Source organism: Apodemus sylvaticus, chromosome 5 (genome assembly GCF_947179515.1).
Source record: "Apodemus sylvaticus chromosome 5, mApoSyl1.1, whole genome shotgun sequence".
NCBI lineage: Eukaryota > Metazoa > Chordata > Mammalia > Rodentia > Muridae > Apodemus > Apodemus sylvaticus.
Genome location: NC_067476.1, coordinates 114,801,173 through 114,816,305, shown reverse-complemented (window position 1 = coordinate 114,816,305; position 15,133 = coordinate 114,801,173). Strand labels below are relative to the sequence as shown.

The 15,133-nt window shown below is 47.4% G+C and overlaps 1 protein-coding gene across 4 annotated transcripts in view; it reads left to right on the top strand.

Annotated features, from left to right (window-relative positions):
* Rassf2 (Ras association domain family member 2) overlaps nucleotides 1-15,133 on the top strand; it is a 45,132-nt gene that overhangs the window by 9,122 nt on the left and 20,877 nt on the right. The window contains exons 1-2 of one of the 4 annotated variants that reach the window (XM_052183689.1): nucleotides 7,129-7,272; nucleotides 9,096-9,294. The exons of 2 other annotated variants lie outside the window; for them this stretch is intronic. The gene's annotated coding sequence lies outside the window, so the exon portion shown is untranslated. Of the gene's footprint in view, nucleotides 1-7,128; nucleotides 7,273-9,095; nucleotides 9,295-15,133 lie in introns of those variants that run through there. One more of the 4 variants, XM_052183688.1, reaches the window with a different exon arrangement.

Here is a 15,133-nt window from a genome sequence, read left to right as displayed (position 1 = left end):
TTTTACCAGCCAGTGATGGAAGAAATTATATAAATACACCCCAGTTCCCTCACTCTGAAGGGATTATTTTGGGATATGCTCTGTTCTGTCTCTAAAGTTCCTTCTTGGGACACTGTTTTCCAACTGCTCACAGGAATGACTCTCCCTTTTAAAGATTTATTGTATGAAGACAGATAAATGTATGATACGTGTACCCTGTGAGTGCTTGGCACCCGCAGAGGTCAGATGAGGGCATTGGATGCCCTGGAACTGGAGTGACAGATGGCTGTGAACTGCCATGTAGGTGCTAGGAACTAAACCTGGTCTCGAGAGCAGCCAGTGCTCTTAACCGATGAGACGGCGCTCTGGTTCCCTTCCTGTCTCACATCCCCATTCCTTTTGCGCTTGAACTTGGCTTCTTGTCTCTGTGTTCAGGAAGACATTTTCTGGTTCTTTGGTTAATACGTGGAAGGGCGTGATAGATCTGAGAGTGTGTATTATGATGGAACGTGGAGAACTGGATTTGAAAAGAGAGACTGTTAGGTGAGAAAACGGAGGTCAGCAGCTCAAGAGTGCATAGCTAGGTTGTAACCAGTGATCCGATACACTGTGGTATTATAACAGCTGGCTCTCAGAAGGGTGGTATTGGGGAAGCCTTAGGTTGGGTTGTTCACCTGTTTCTGTAGTATAAAGATTCCTGTTGTTGCTGGTTTTGTTTTTGTTTTTGTTTTTTTAGCTATCAGCATGATGTCACTGAACACTGCGTTGGCAGGACATGAGTTGTGTGAACCCTCTGGCCACAGCTGAGCTGGGATATGACCCCAGTGATCTCGATTTCAATTTTATGCCCCAGCAAAGGAGGATAAGGATTGCACTAGGTGTCCAAATTTTGCTCTGATTTGGTTGAATCACCCTTTGAGACAGTCCTGGGTCTCTAGGGTGGTTACTGAGACATTTATGTTTAATCTTTCTGAGCCTTATCTCCTCATCTCAAAGGCAGGGTGGTTCCCTGGGTCCCTTTTCGCCCTTGGTTTCATTAGGAAGGGTCTATTTGCATTTTAAGGAAATACTTAAATGTCTACTCCAGGCTGAAATCTTGAACAACAAAAAGCTTTTCAAACGCATGCAAAAAACAAAAACAAAAACAAAACAAATAAGCAAAAAATGCATCCCTGGGCTCCCTCAGAGAGGTGCCAGGTCTCCTGCTGGATAAGAAGTTCAGGGGACATTAAACCAGGGTGACCCTGCCTGCCTTGTTAGGTCCCAGTTGCCTGCTTTTCACGGCTCATGAGGGTGTGTCCTCAGGGAAGCCCTGGGAATAGAGGTTAGGATGGCTTCTGTGGGAAAGACAGTCTAACGTTCTGAGCACCGTGCAATTTGTTAGGAACCCAAGTGGAGTCTGAGACAGACAGACGTAGAGAGCAGAGCTAGAGAGCAGAGTGCTGGTGAGAGGGAATTCAGTCCCGAGAGTAGATTGTCCCCTCCGCTCGTTGGACAGCCTTCCTGAGGGAGCCCCTGACTCAGTGCTCCACTGAGGATATAATTTGACAAGTGCTTGGGGATGTCCCTGGAGCCATTGTTTACAATGCTTACAATCTCCAGTTAGTTAATTATGGCTTGGGATATCACATGGCTTTGAAAGGTTACAGATGCGGCGTCTGTAAACATTGACAGATACCTTGTACTTCTCAGAAGGAAGCTACCGGGCAGGGGGCTACTTTTGGGAAACATTCCATGCATTTAGATGCATGTCTACAAGGATGGGGGCCATGAGCTGATGGCCTATATCTCTAGGTGGCAGAATTTGGGGAGATTCTGAGTCTCATCTCTTTTTCTCCTCTACATGTAATAACTTACATTTTTTATGCCCTGCTGAATACCTTAAAAACTATTTCTTGGATCATTTTAAGTGTACAGTTCAGTGTCAGCAACCTTACTTGCAAGCTTGTAGGACCATCGCCACTCTGTATTTCCAGAGTCAAGGTCACTCTGAACAGATACTGTGCACCCTGTAACAGTCCTTCCTACTCCCTCCTCTCCCCAGCCCTGGATACTGCTGTTCTATTGTCTTTATGAATTTGCCTATCCTAGAAAGCCCCTATATAAGCATGATCATTCTATATTTGTCATTTTATGGCTATACTTTTTGCTTATTTGTATTTTAAAAAAAAAGCGCATAAAATGTGTATGTTCTTTTGTACATTAAAAAAGGAAAGCTTTGGGCGAGAAGTGTGGTATTTGATGTTTGTGGTTTATTTTATGCCAGGCCACAGGGCCCTGGCCGTTCTCCCTGCCCCAGGACAGGTGTTGAGCTCCCACCTCCATCTCGGCCTAGCCAGAGGGAGGCGGATGGTTGGGATGGAGGTGTTCAGCCCTGCTGGCTAGAAGCTGATTATGGCTGGGTTTGATGGCTTCTGGTTTCTAGGCCTCAGCCCCTTGCTGGTGAACCATCTCACCCAAGGACCATCTGTGTGGGTGGTGAGTTTGGGAAGGTGAGTTAGTAGCTGTCTTTTGGTGAGTTATGTGAGTTCAGTTATGAGTTGTTAGGTTAGCTTTTTTAAATATGGACTCTCAACTTTTCTATTTTAAGAATTTTGTGTGTGTGTGTGTGTGTATGTGTGTCCCAGAACCCTGTGGCCGACCAGGATTTGCTGAGCGCCCCTTATGGTGACCATAGCTATGTGTGTTGACACTTTGTTTACAAGATGGCCTGAGGCAAAGTGGTTTGTGTGTGTGTGTGTGTATGTGTGTGTGTGTGTGTGTGGTCGGGTCCATGAAGCTTCAGGTCTTCTGAGAAGTTAAGTAATAGCAGAAGATAATAGGTACCCTCTTTATGAAGTTCTGTCTTGGATCTTCTTGACTATGGGGACATTTAAGGTGAGAATCACTCTGTTGTGCACGTGGAGGGACATCTAAGGGCAGGTCCAGTAAATAAGCGTGTTCTTTGAATTGAAACTGAGGTGGCGGCGATCCAAAAGCTGTGGTCCTGTGCTCAGGACTAGGAAGCCAGGTCTTGTGCATCTGTTCAGGTATTCCAGGGTCGCTGAACAGGTCAGCGTGCTTTTGCAGGGTGCCATGTTCTATAATGAAAGCTTTAAGATCCTTGCTAAAGAGAAGTCCTGCTGGGCCTATGGGTGTTCAGTGCCTGGATCCGAGGTAGAGCTGGGAAGCCTCTGGGAGGCTCTGGACCAGGCTCTGCCTTTTTCATTTGCCTAGTGGGAGCTGCCCTTCAAACCCCAGGCACTTAGGGAACATGAAGCAGATTCTATACACACAGCCTGGAGGACCTTGAAGGGACTCAGTTTTTCTTGGTACTGGTTTTCCTTGTAGGGCCAGTCAGCTAGGGCAGGACAGGCTGAGCAGGCGTGGCTATGGTGCTGTGGAGGAATTCCCTTGAAATGCTATGGAAACCCCCAGAAACCCCCAGATATGCAGTTTCTTCTGGTGCTGGGAGATTGTCTGGATGATACTGAATTTTCCTCCTTTGATGGTTGGACATTATGTCAAAAGAGGTGGAAAAGACACCCAGGTGTAGCTGATCGCCTGGAGACCCTTGCTTCTAGTCCAAAGACCCTGTGGGTTCTGGGGAGCAAGGAAGTCAGACATCTTGCCTTTTGATTTCCAACCCTGATCTCAGGTAAGAAGTAGAGGAAGCCCCAAGATTCCAGTATACAAAGTTCAGATTCTCAGCTTACAGCACCAAAAAAGGAAGGCTCGTGGGGGTTCCCTTCAGGAAGCGGATGTGAAGTCAGAGCTGAGTCTCGGTGTGGCCAGTGACTTGGAAACCATTCTGTAAACAGGACATGTGGCCCTCACAGAAACCTGTCATGGGAGGAAACCAGAGGCAGGCCTTCCTAACCTGCTTTTGGCAAGTCTGCTGAGCTGGGAGACCGGCCTGTAGATGGGCAGGGAGGACCCAACAGATGTAGGGGCAGGTCCTGGGTCAGAAGGAGCTTCAGCTGTCTTTCCAGGGAACACGGCTATACTACCCTATTAAAATAGCCCTTGCTTCTGAGAAATGCAGGTCTGGATGTATTTTCTTTTTCTTTTTCTATCTCTCTATCTCTCTATCTCTCTATCTCTCTATCTATCTATCTATCTATCTATCTATCTATCTATCTATCTATCTATCTATCTATCTATCTATTTATTTTTTGGTTTTTCGAGACAGGGTTTCTCTGTGTAGCCCTGGCTGTCCTGGAACTCACTTTGTTTGAGGCTGGCCTCAAACTCAGAAATCCGCCTGCCTCTGCCTCCCACGTGCTGGAATTAAAGGCGTGCGCCACCACTGCCCGGCTTGGACTGTATTTTCTTTTTTCCGCAGCCTGGCTCTGTGTTGTCTCCCTGGTACCCCCTAACCACTTTGAGAAAAATCTGGTGACATTTCTATCACAGTTGAATTTTAGTTCAAAGAAGAGGCTGAGATAAGTTCCCCGTGGCAGAGCCCCTTTGCATGGCCACAGAGCTGTGACCAAGCTCTTCCTTTCAGAGTCTGTATGTAAAGGAGGATGAGGGCCAGCATCCTAAGACTCTGCTTGAGCCAGTCTGAATTCTGTTGTCTACCTTGTCTTCTGGTGGGTCAGCCTGCTTCTCCTTGTTCCAGAATGTTCTTGCCCCATGTGCTAGGAAGGGGACTCTGGAGCTGAGAGTCTCAGATGCGTGAATCCTCGCTGCCTTTCCTCACCCGTGCGTAAGCCTTGGGTCATCCCCTCTCTGTCCAATTACATTTCAACGCAGCTGTTGATGCTTCAAGCATACCTATGTAGGGAGCTCTTCATGTTCAAAAAGACAGGATTTAGAGCATTACCAGGGCCTTGCACCAACAGAGGACATTGACGTTTCTAGACCTCACACTGTGCAGCTCTTGCAACCTCTGTGATATGCTTCATAGTAAACAGTGTAAGTAATTCCCTGAGCTGCCCAGCAAAGAAAGCTTAACTGGTTGAGAGGTTGTAAGGTCTTGACTGGCAGCTAGCCAGCTGGACAGAAGCACAGGTTAGAACCTAGGTCTTGTGATGGGCGTGTGAAGAGAGGGATGGTCTAGGGGTTCGAGTGTCCAATCCACAGAATCTGATGCTTCCTCCAGGGAGCTAGTGTCAGGACTTAACTGGATTAGAGGACACTGGAGGTCCACTGCAGAGCTGATTGGTACTTACCAGGGGGAGAAATTCCACTGTTAGAAGGCTTCTGTGTTGAGTGTGTTATGTCAAGAAAACACATTGACACATTCTCTTGACACACATTATCCTTGACTCCCTTATATAGATATAGCCATACACGCACACCACACACCGCTCCCCCACCCTCATTCCACATCTCAAAACACCCTACACGCATTCACACAGCCATGCCTATCTTTAGACACAACCCCGTCATACACATCAATACCTGAACTCTCTTCACTCACATGTAACCTTTTCGGAAAGAGTACTTCCTTCTGTGCCATTTTTAGAACCCACCACGGCTGTTGTTTTCTCACAGGACATAAAGGGCCTTTGAGCTTCCTTCTATAAACATCCATTGAAAAGGCCCAAAGCCTTCAGATGCCTGAGGGATATCCCTCTATAAACAAGATGGTCTTCTGGTCAGGCTGACTGTGCTGGTGTCTCGGGGTGGCTCCAGTCACTCACTTGGCCACCCCCCACTGGTGTGGAGCAGGAAGCAGGTGTCTGGGGCAGTTGCCTCAGAGCTACTTCCTGAGTTCTTCTGTAGTAGCTGTGTTGGGGAATTCAGACCTGAATGTGCGGGACCTGAGTCAGAGGCCCAGGTGGTGTGGAAGGAGCTGATCCTTGCAGACCCAACTGCTGGGGGAATCCCAGCCCAACCCTTTGCTGTGGCTCAATTCTGCATCTGCCTAGTGGCCCATGGGAGCGAAGTGGCTTGGATAGGACCTGTGCCTTTGTCAGTAATGGAGGATTTTATCTGCAAGTAGGGGTAGGGTAGGGACTGATTGTGGAGCCTGTGATGAAGAAAATAGTCTATTCTCTTAACAAGTTGCTATAATTGCAGATTGGTGGGTGTGACTGCTAAGGCTCAACCTGCACAGGACTCTCCCTGCTCTGCCCTGGGCCTGGCTCTTATGGGGGTGCCTTTTTTATTGCTGGACCACACCCTTCCACTCTCCCGTATACTAAGACTCCCAGCCTCTGTTGGCTGGTGCCTAATCTGTTTGCTGAGCCCATCCCAGCCAGGCACTGCATCAGGAACACTGGGCTCTGTGCGGGACCTGGGACTGTCACCTGACCTTGTGGCCTTCATTTCTTCTCTGATGCTTCTATTGTGGTGTGTGGGGTCAAAGAATTTCCCTCGCAGTCAGAATCGCACACTCTCTCTCTCCACCTGCTGCCTCCACACCCCACCCCATGCTGTCCTTAGTGACTAACTTCCCCCCTCCGTTCTACTTCTAATCTATCTCTTCTAACATTCACAAAGCTTTGGATGCTCTCCTTCTCAAGACCAGATTTTGGCTGGTGTGATAGGTATGAACTTATTATATACATATGGCCAGGATGTATCTACCTTCTGATGCGCGCCCACCCCAAGGTCTGTTTGTGATCCCCCCAAGTCTCAAAGTGGTCTCTCCTCATTTATTTTATTATTTATTTACTTTTCTCTTCCAGACAGGGTTTCTCTGTGTCATCCTGGCTGCCCTATAACTCACTCTGTACACCCAGCTGGCCTGGAACTCATAGAGATCCACCTGCCTCTGCCTCCCAAGTGCTGGGATCAAAGGCGTGTACCACCACCACCCAGCTTCAAGACACTCTCTCCTAATGAAGCACATTTTAAAATGTTCCAAGAATAAAAAGGGCAAAGCTTTGGAAGGGATACTTTTACTGATGCTCAGTCCCAGCCCTCCTTGTGGTGTTGGGTGCTGCCAGGGATCTCAGGTATCGGGTGCAAAGGATGGAGGTCATCTGAGGAGAGTAGGCAGGTCCCCAAAGACACAGCCTGGCCAGGAAGTGGGCCCTCCATTGATCAAGGCATTTAGATAAAGGCGAAGCACTGAAAACCTGAATTTACTCATGCAGAGTTGTGAACCACTGTGTGGACTCTCTTGTCAACTGTAGATCTCTGCAGGGCAGGCCCACAGCTCAAATCTCCTTCCTTGTGTGGTGCAATGGGGGCTGGGGCTTCCTGTTTGCCATCAGCCCTTCTTCCTGTCGTTAAGAGGGCCTGAAGCACATACTTAGGGCCTGGTGCTGTCTCCTCTCCATCACAGCTCTGCCACAAAGCTGATTCTCCGGGGCGACCAGACTAATTAGTCTTTCACTCTATACTATGAAGCACAGCGTGAGTGCTCTGGGCTCGGGGTGAGGGGTACAGAGAAATAGAGACTAATCCCAAAGGGGAAGCTGGGGCCTCGGGCACGCATGCATTTCCTTTGCCTTGGGCAGACTTCCTGCTTCTAGTTTGCAAAAAGGGGGTTTTGCACCAGCTCTGTGCCTGCACATCAGGACTCCTAGAGATGTGTTGTCCTCTCTGTTCTCTTTGGAAGCATAAGTCAGAGGAAGGGATGCTATAGACCAACTCAGTTCTCTTTTAGATAATCCTTCCAACTTTGTAATACATTTGGTGTTGCCCCGGGTCTATACATCTCCTTGTCAGATTTTACAGCGGCTCTAGGCCTGGATCTATACTGGCCTGTCCCGGGGAGGCTCCTGAGAGTGCTGCTAACCGTTGGTTTTCACAGTGGCCTGGGCATCATGGATTTTTTTGAAACAATCCCTTCACTGTCCTATTCACTGCCCTATGGGTGCTGAATGCTCCCTTATCCCTTCATGGTTGCTGAGGTTGGGGGTGACCAGGCCTTACCACACACCCAGGAAGACAGGGTAGGAAAGGAAAACAGCATCAGCTATTGAAGGGGACTGTCCACCTGCCTCCGGGTGGGCTGTCCAGCCAGGATCCTGCCTTTCTCTCCTGTACCTACTTCTCTCCCTTGGACCTTTCCAGTGGGCAACAGGAAAGACAGTCTCAGGGCTGGGACAGAACTGGAGCTAGCTTCTGGGCTTCCTGACCACAGGGAGTAAGGGTGTCAGCCCTGGAAGGAACTAAAGGCCTAGGAAGAGAGGGATTCTGCTGTTTGGAGGGAGCTCTGGCCTTTCTCACCTCCAGGAATTTCTCGAGGTCTGGCCTTTGGTCTCATGGGAAGCCGAGAAGAGCAGCCCTTTCAGGTTTGAACAGCCCTTTCCTGATTCTGTGGAGCCAGCTATGAGAGGCCAGGAATGCCTGTGCACCCGGCTGGTGGAAAGGAAGAGGGAGGCTTCTTGACAGGTTGATGACAATGCCTTCACTGGCAGGCAGGTCTGTCTCCATCTTTTCACTCAGATGCTCAAAACATGAGGCCTGCCCTGGCTGGGCAGCTGTTTGCAGCTGTTTTACCATGGCCAAGCCAGTAGTCTTTCAGACGTGGGATTGATGTTGTAACCAGAGTTTTGGGACAAAGACCTGGCTCTGCAGCCATAATGGGTCAGTCACCATCCACCACACCACCTAAGGAGACCAGTAGTGGCAAATATTCGCATCATCAAGCAGTCTTCGGTCAGGCTGACCACTGTCTTGGTTCTGGTCATGATTTGAGGGGATCAGTGCTGTTGTTTTAAGATACATCTCCCACTGATGGCTGTCACTCTTCCAGGGTAACCCATTCTGAGAGGCTTTTGCTGTTCTTAGAATCCACACTGACTGCAGGTTTAGAACAGAGACTTATCCCTGTGTCTTCAGCCTTGAAGAGAGGTGAGCAAGGTAAACCACCGACTCCTTGATTTCAGGTTTGTGCAGAGTCTAGAGTGAATTTGACTCAAAGTTAAACACTCAGAAGGCAGAAATGCCAGTTTTTATACAGTATTTAGTAACTTAATGGTCTTAAGCTGTTTCTCAGTACCTGTTAGGGTATGGTGGGTATTGCTGGTACCCACCTGGACTCATTTTACTCTTGCATGTTGTAAGTATTGCCCACATATGAATCTTCCCTGCTGCCCTTATCCTGAGAACGGCTCTTGCAAGGAATGCCTGTGAGATCACTCTTCCTCCCAGCGGAAGGGGTTGGGGCCTTTCAGCTAGTGACAGTACTGATGTCATTGGACAACTCCTCGCTGTTCTTCACAATCCAGGGCCCCTATGGGAGCAGGCAACTGCTTGTCTCCAGAGGAATCAGCACTACCACCTAGCTCCCTCCCCTGCCAGCCCTGTTACATCTTTCTCCAGAAGGTATTATAGAGCAACCCCAGCCGCAGGAGGTGTTCTCTCTGCTTGGGCTCTGCTCCTACAAATGGCCTCACCCTGAGACTAGGTGCTGCTTCACGGTCACAGGTGAGTCCATTGCAGAGGCGATCATTCCTGGGAACCTGGGCAGGGGAGGGAGTGCTCAGGATGGGAGCCGCTAACCCAAGAGTGAATGAAAAAGGCTCAGACAGGTGCTTTTTGTGTCACAGCTGTTAAGTGTTGTAAGGCTGACAGTGAGTGCCTGTCCCTCCAGCGTGGCCCTGGTCAGGGGTGGCTGTGTTAGCTCAGACAGTAAGGAAAATATGGATGAGGGTTTAGGAAACACAGGAGTCTGCCTGGGTTTGAGTTGAAGATGGAAGACTCCTGAAGAGTGTAAGAAGCAGGCCCAGAGCTTCTCTGTGGTTGAGATGTGCTCAGTGACCAAGGAAATAACTTATGGAAGGACATTCTCCTGGGTCTTAGGGAAGGAAGGTTGTGATCTTGACGTGACTTAAAAGCAAGCAGGTAAGAAGTCATGATTGTTCTCCATTTGGGACAAACCAGATCTCCTTTACAAGCTGGATGGCATTACACAGGAGTTAGGTAGTGCTGAGGAGAATCCAGAACCTTCTGCCAAAGTACGAAGCCAGTACTAGCAGGAAATCTGCCTGGTTGATGGCCTCATCATGAACTCCATATGACTGGGGCCTGCCTGGGTGGCCTGTGTCCAACAGTAGTAACATCCCCAAACATCATAGCAGACATGCTCTGCATTTAGGGGACATTCAGAATTCACCTTAGTTTTTAATGCACAGACTTAGAAGTCCTGGGCACAGGTCAGTAGAAGTGAAGGTTTAGAGAGCCAAAGAGCAGATCTGTGTGAGTGATCGGATAAGCATGTCTTCCTCAATATTGTCTCTCTGTGAATCTCTGGCTGGCCTGGAACTCCCAGAGATCTTCCTACCTCTACCCCCAAAGTGCTCTGCTTAAAGGCATATGCCTCTGTGCCCTGCTGGCCCTTCCCTTCTCCTTTCCCCCCTTCTCTCCTTTCTCCTTCCCTCTCTCTCATCTTTTCTCAGTGCGATAAACTAGAGGGAGTTTCAGTCCTGTGCCTAGATGTGATGAGGCCTCTGGTTTATTTTTCCTGTCTCTTCTACAAAGACATGGCAACTGCCAGTTTAGTCCCAAGGCATTGTGGGACATGATGCTTGTAAATGATTCCTCCAAGGCATTTGGAGTAACAGCAACCTACAAATTCTAGATAATAACAGGGAAAACAGGAAAGTTACAACCAGCAGCTGCAGAAGCTGGGGGTCACCTTGGAGGAAGTCTTCCATTGAACCACATTCCAATGACACAAATCATCTTCCTTTGACCCTCCTTCTGTGAGGAACTTAATTCTAAATTTTCATCTCACTGTTAGGATGCCTCTTGGGCTTGCCTTGCAGTGTGTGGGATCTTCATTTGTCTAACTGGTTGGGATAGTTAGGGATCTGTAGAGATGGTTGGAAAGTCTGTGAAGAGAGACTCAGATGTCCTGGAAACATGGGGAGGAGAGGGTAGGCAGGTCCTGTAACCACCAACCCAGCGTGTCAGTTCAGCAGCATGGTGGAAGGATTCTCCTTACATGGTGGAAATATTCTTCTTACATTCCTCTCCAGAGGTGTAAATATAAGGGATAAAGGTGAGGAGGAGGCAGGCCAGAGAAGACGGGGTAGCATAGTCTACAGGGCAAACTTTCATGAGGATAGAGTAGCAGCCCATTTCTGGTTGTGTGCTTGGTAGGATTGCCCAGTAGCTAGAGAGAGTGAGAGACTGGAGAATCCCTACAACTGGAGCTGCCAAATGGCTTGATTTCTAGTCTGACAAGTAAAGATGGTTGGAAGAAAGGTGGGGCATTTTTCAAAGATTTGCTAGTAACTTGAATTTCCTTATTGAGAATGTTCTTTATATGTTAAGGACATTAGCCCTTTGTCATATGTGTTGTAAATATTTGCCTTTTGACTTTCTATGAACAATTTTTTTTTTCTAAACAGAAGTTGAAAACATTAATAGGTTTTGTTCTTTTACTTATTTTGGGTTTTTTTTTTTTTTTTTTTTTTTTTTTTGGTCATCTGGTTTAACACAGAGAGAGAGACATACACAGACAGACACCATAAATTCTTTTGTAATTTTATTTTTTAATATTTAAATTTCAATGCATGTATGATCTTTTGGTAGACGACATAAAAGGTGATTTGTTTCCCATCTCCTCATCTTCTCTTCAGTGTGACGGTTTTTGGCTAATAATGTCTTTTCTCTGCCACTTAGTGATGCTGCTCACGTTCTGTGCTTCCGGATATGTTTGGGTCTAATGTTGGATGTCTGTTGTTTCATTGATCTGCCTATTTAAGCACTAGTATCAAGTAGATGTTAATAATTACACAGAAAGCTCCTGGTCTCTAATTGGTATTCCCAGTAGATTTAAGAGGATGTGGTATCAAAAGGGAGCTGTCTGAAGAGCTGGGTAGATTGCTTTCAGATGAAAAACAAAATTACTAAATTATAGGCTATGATAGAGGCAGTGAACAAAGAGAGCTTTATAGATAATACACTAGGTTTATTTGAGACTAGCTAAATAATTTTGAAGAAAATAAGGGATGTAGATTGTGGGTGAAAATTATATAAGGCTTGAAAGATGCATGGATGGATATTTGGATGGATGGATGGATACTAGATGGATGGGTGGATACCGGATGGATGGATGATGGATGGATAGATGGATGGATGGGTAGTAGATAGACAGGAAATGGGTGGATGGGAGATGGATGGATGGGAGATGGATGGAAGATGGATAGATGGGAATGGATGGGTGGGAGATGAATGAATGAGTGGATGGATGGGTGGGTGGGTGGGTGGATGGATGGTCAGACGGACAGGAGATGGATGGATGGATGGTGGGTGGATGTGACTGGGAGATAGATTGATAGATGAGAGGATGGGTAGATGGCAAGAGGGATTGATGGATGGATGGGTGGGTGGGAGGAGATAAAGAGAAAGATGGATGGAAGATGGAAATCCTTCCATCTTTGGAATGGGGATAGAGAGACAGGTGAGAAGATAATGGAAGGAAGATAATAGGAAAATGGAAGGATGAGTGGAAGGATAATGGGTGGTTGGGGGATGCATTTATGAGAAGATGGATGAACAGCAAGATGGAAATATGGATGGACGGTGCTACATAGAGGGCATAAGAGTTTTAAGAAGAACCAATAATGGAAGAGAAGAATTAAGGAAGGAGGGAAGGAAGGAAAGAAGAAAAAGAAAGAATATAATCTTTCTTTCTTCTGAGGTCAGAAAAGAGCCAGTGGCCAGGCTCAGTCTTTACCATCAATCTGATTTTCATTGGAGCCTAGCTATTGAACAACTCTAATCATGGTCCCCAAGGTCTTCAATTGGGCCCCAGGCATCGTGTAGTCCCTGGGCTTCACCACCAGCTCCTGGCTCCACTATCACCCCTGTCTTCTGGTGCCTTGCTATAAAAGCTTTTAAGAACACTTCATCTCTTGTTTCCTCTCTCTTCTCAAGAGACTCCTCCCCCTCTGCCTACTCTCTTGGCTGGGCTACCTGGAAGCTTGCCCTAACCCTCTCCATTGTCACTGTGACACTATCTGTTCTGACTCAGAGGCTCACGCTCCCCTCTTGTACAGAGGGTGTGCTTCTGCCTGGACACATCTACCTTGCATGTTGTTACCACTATCTTACACTGACGCCTTAGTTAGGGGGTCACTGAGTCCAGTTCATCCCCAGGACCCAACCTAAACTCAGATGCAGTGTCCTTCCTGTGGGCCACCGTGGCCTTGGCCTCTGTCTTACAGGTTCAGTCCACTATCATCCAGGTAAGATCATGGAGGCATCCAGGCAGGTATGGTGCAGGCAGAGCTGAGAGTTCTATATCTAGAGTGTGTTAGCAGAATACTGGCTTCCAGATAGCTGGTGTGAGGGTCTTAAAGCCCACACCCACAGTGACCCACCTACTTCAACAAGGCCACCCCTTCTAATAGTGCCACTCCCTAAGCCAAGCCTATATAAACCATCACAGCCTCCCAAGACAGAACTATCTACTCCTCCTGTCTACTCCTACCCAACCTGCACACTGAGGACAGGAAATAGTTGGCTTTGCACAGCTAGACACATGGTGAATGCTTACAGATTATGAAAACCTACAAGTGTATAGAAAGAGGCCCTTTGGGGTATTTGCTAGGCATGAGTAACTGTCACTTAAAAAGGAGGGGAAAAAAGCTTCAAACCAGTCTGCCTGTCCTATTTTTTTCTTCTTTTTGTACAGCACATATTTACTCTGGTTTTATATTCAGATTATGTTGGGGTTTTGGAAAAATACAAATAGAACCTAGAGCTCCTTAGGGTCCCATTATTGGGTACATAGATGGGCAACGAGTCTCATCCTGGCTGAGGAAACCTTTTATTCACTTCCCATGGTTGCTAGAACAAACCACCAAAACTCAGGGCCTTATAACCACATAGATTTATTGTCTCACATTTCTGCCAGTCAGAGGTCTGGCTCTGTTCACATGGGATCAAACTCAGGGCGCGATCAGGGCAGGATCCCTTCTGTTTCCACAAACACAGTGGGTTCAGTTTAGTGACATAGTTGCTGACGAATGTATGTCACAAAAGGCACCTGGCGCCTCAGAAACAGCAGGGGATGGTAACTGTCAGGAAGGCTGAACAGATGCCTGACAGATTAAGCATAGTGAAGCATTGAGGACGGCCTTGTCACTAGATGAGCCCTATGTGCTGTCATTTTTATGTTTCAATGTCACTTTATAACTCTATTTTTAATGTCTTCTCCTTTTTGGCTTTTATCTATTTTTATTTGATGTGTAGATGTGCTTTGCCTGCATATCTCTGTGCACCGAATGTGTACAGTAACCACAGAGGCCAGAAGAGGGGATTGGATTCCCTCTGAGACTGGAGTTACATCCAGTTGTGAGCTGCTGTGTGGGTGCTGGGAACCCAATTTGGGTTTTCTGGAAGAGAGTTGGGGTGCTCTTAACTACAGACACATCTTTCTGGCCCTGAGAGTTCACTTAATAACATATTGGGGGGTTGGGAGGTTGGGGGGTTGGGGGTAGGCTAGTGAAGTCACTACTAGAGGAAGCCTTTAACCTTTGTCCGAGTCTATGTAAGGGCCAGGGCTCCAAACCAGAGGCAGGTTTGACCCAGTGAGGCACAAAGAAATATCTGGAGACACGATTTTTCTTTTGTGTACATAGTATCACTATTGTCTGAGCTTGTCTGGAACTTGCAGTGAAGCCTGGGCCTGCCTCAAACTCATGATCCTCCTGCTTCTGCCTCCCAAGTGCTGGGACATATGCCACCATGCTCAGTGTTAGACACCTTTGTGACTGTCACGGCAGGGGCGGGGCTACTGGTTTTGAGCAGGAAGAGGCCAGGGACGCTGGCAAGCATCTTCAAATGCAGAGGGCAGATCCACAACTGAGCACGGCGTATTTCAGCAGGTGAGGCAGAGGAACCCTGGCATATTAGGTAGAAGATTTGAATATATGCTTTCCTGTACTTGGCTGTGTAGACATATGCATACATTACTGTGACATGAGAAACTAAACAAAATGAGACGCCTAGTTTCCTAACCCACTACTTGTTTTCCCAAGTAATGAATTTCCTTCACACACTGCACTCCAATGACCTACCCAGAACTATGCTGCACTTTTGGGCATGGCTTTATTTGGACATTTCAGGTGGCTCCCATCCTTGGTCAGCTTCAATAGATGCTGGGATGTCTCTGACAGACAAGACTTTGCTCTGTGTGGCAAACGACCTTTAGGAGAGGAGACTCATTGGCCATCCTCCGACCGCTTGGTTTTCTGTATTTTCCTTGGCTGGGGCAGAGTCGAGCTCTTTCCTGTGGGAACTGTTTTCTAGA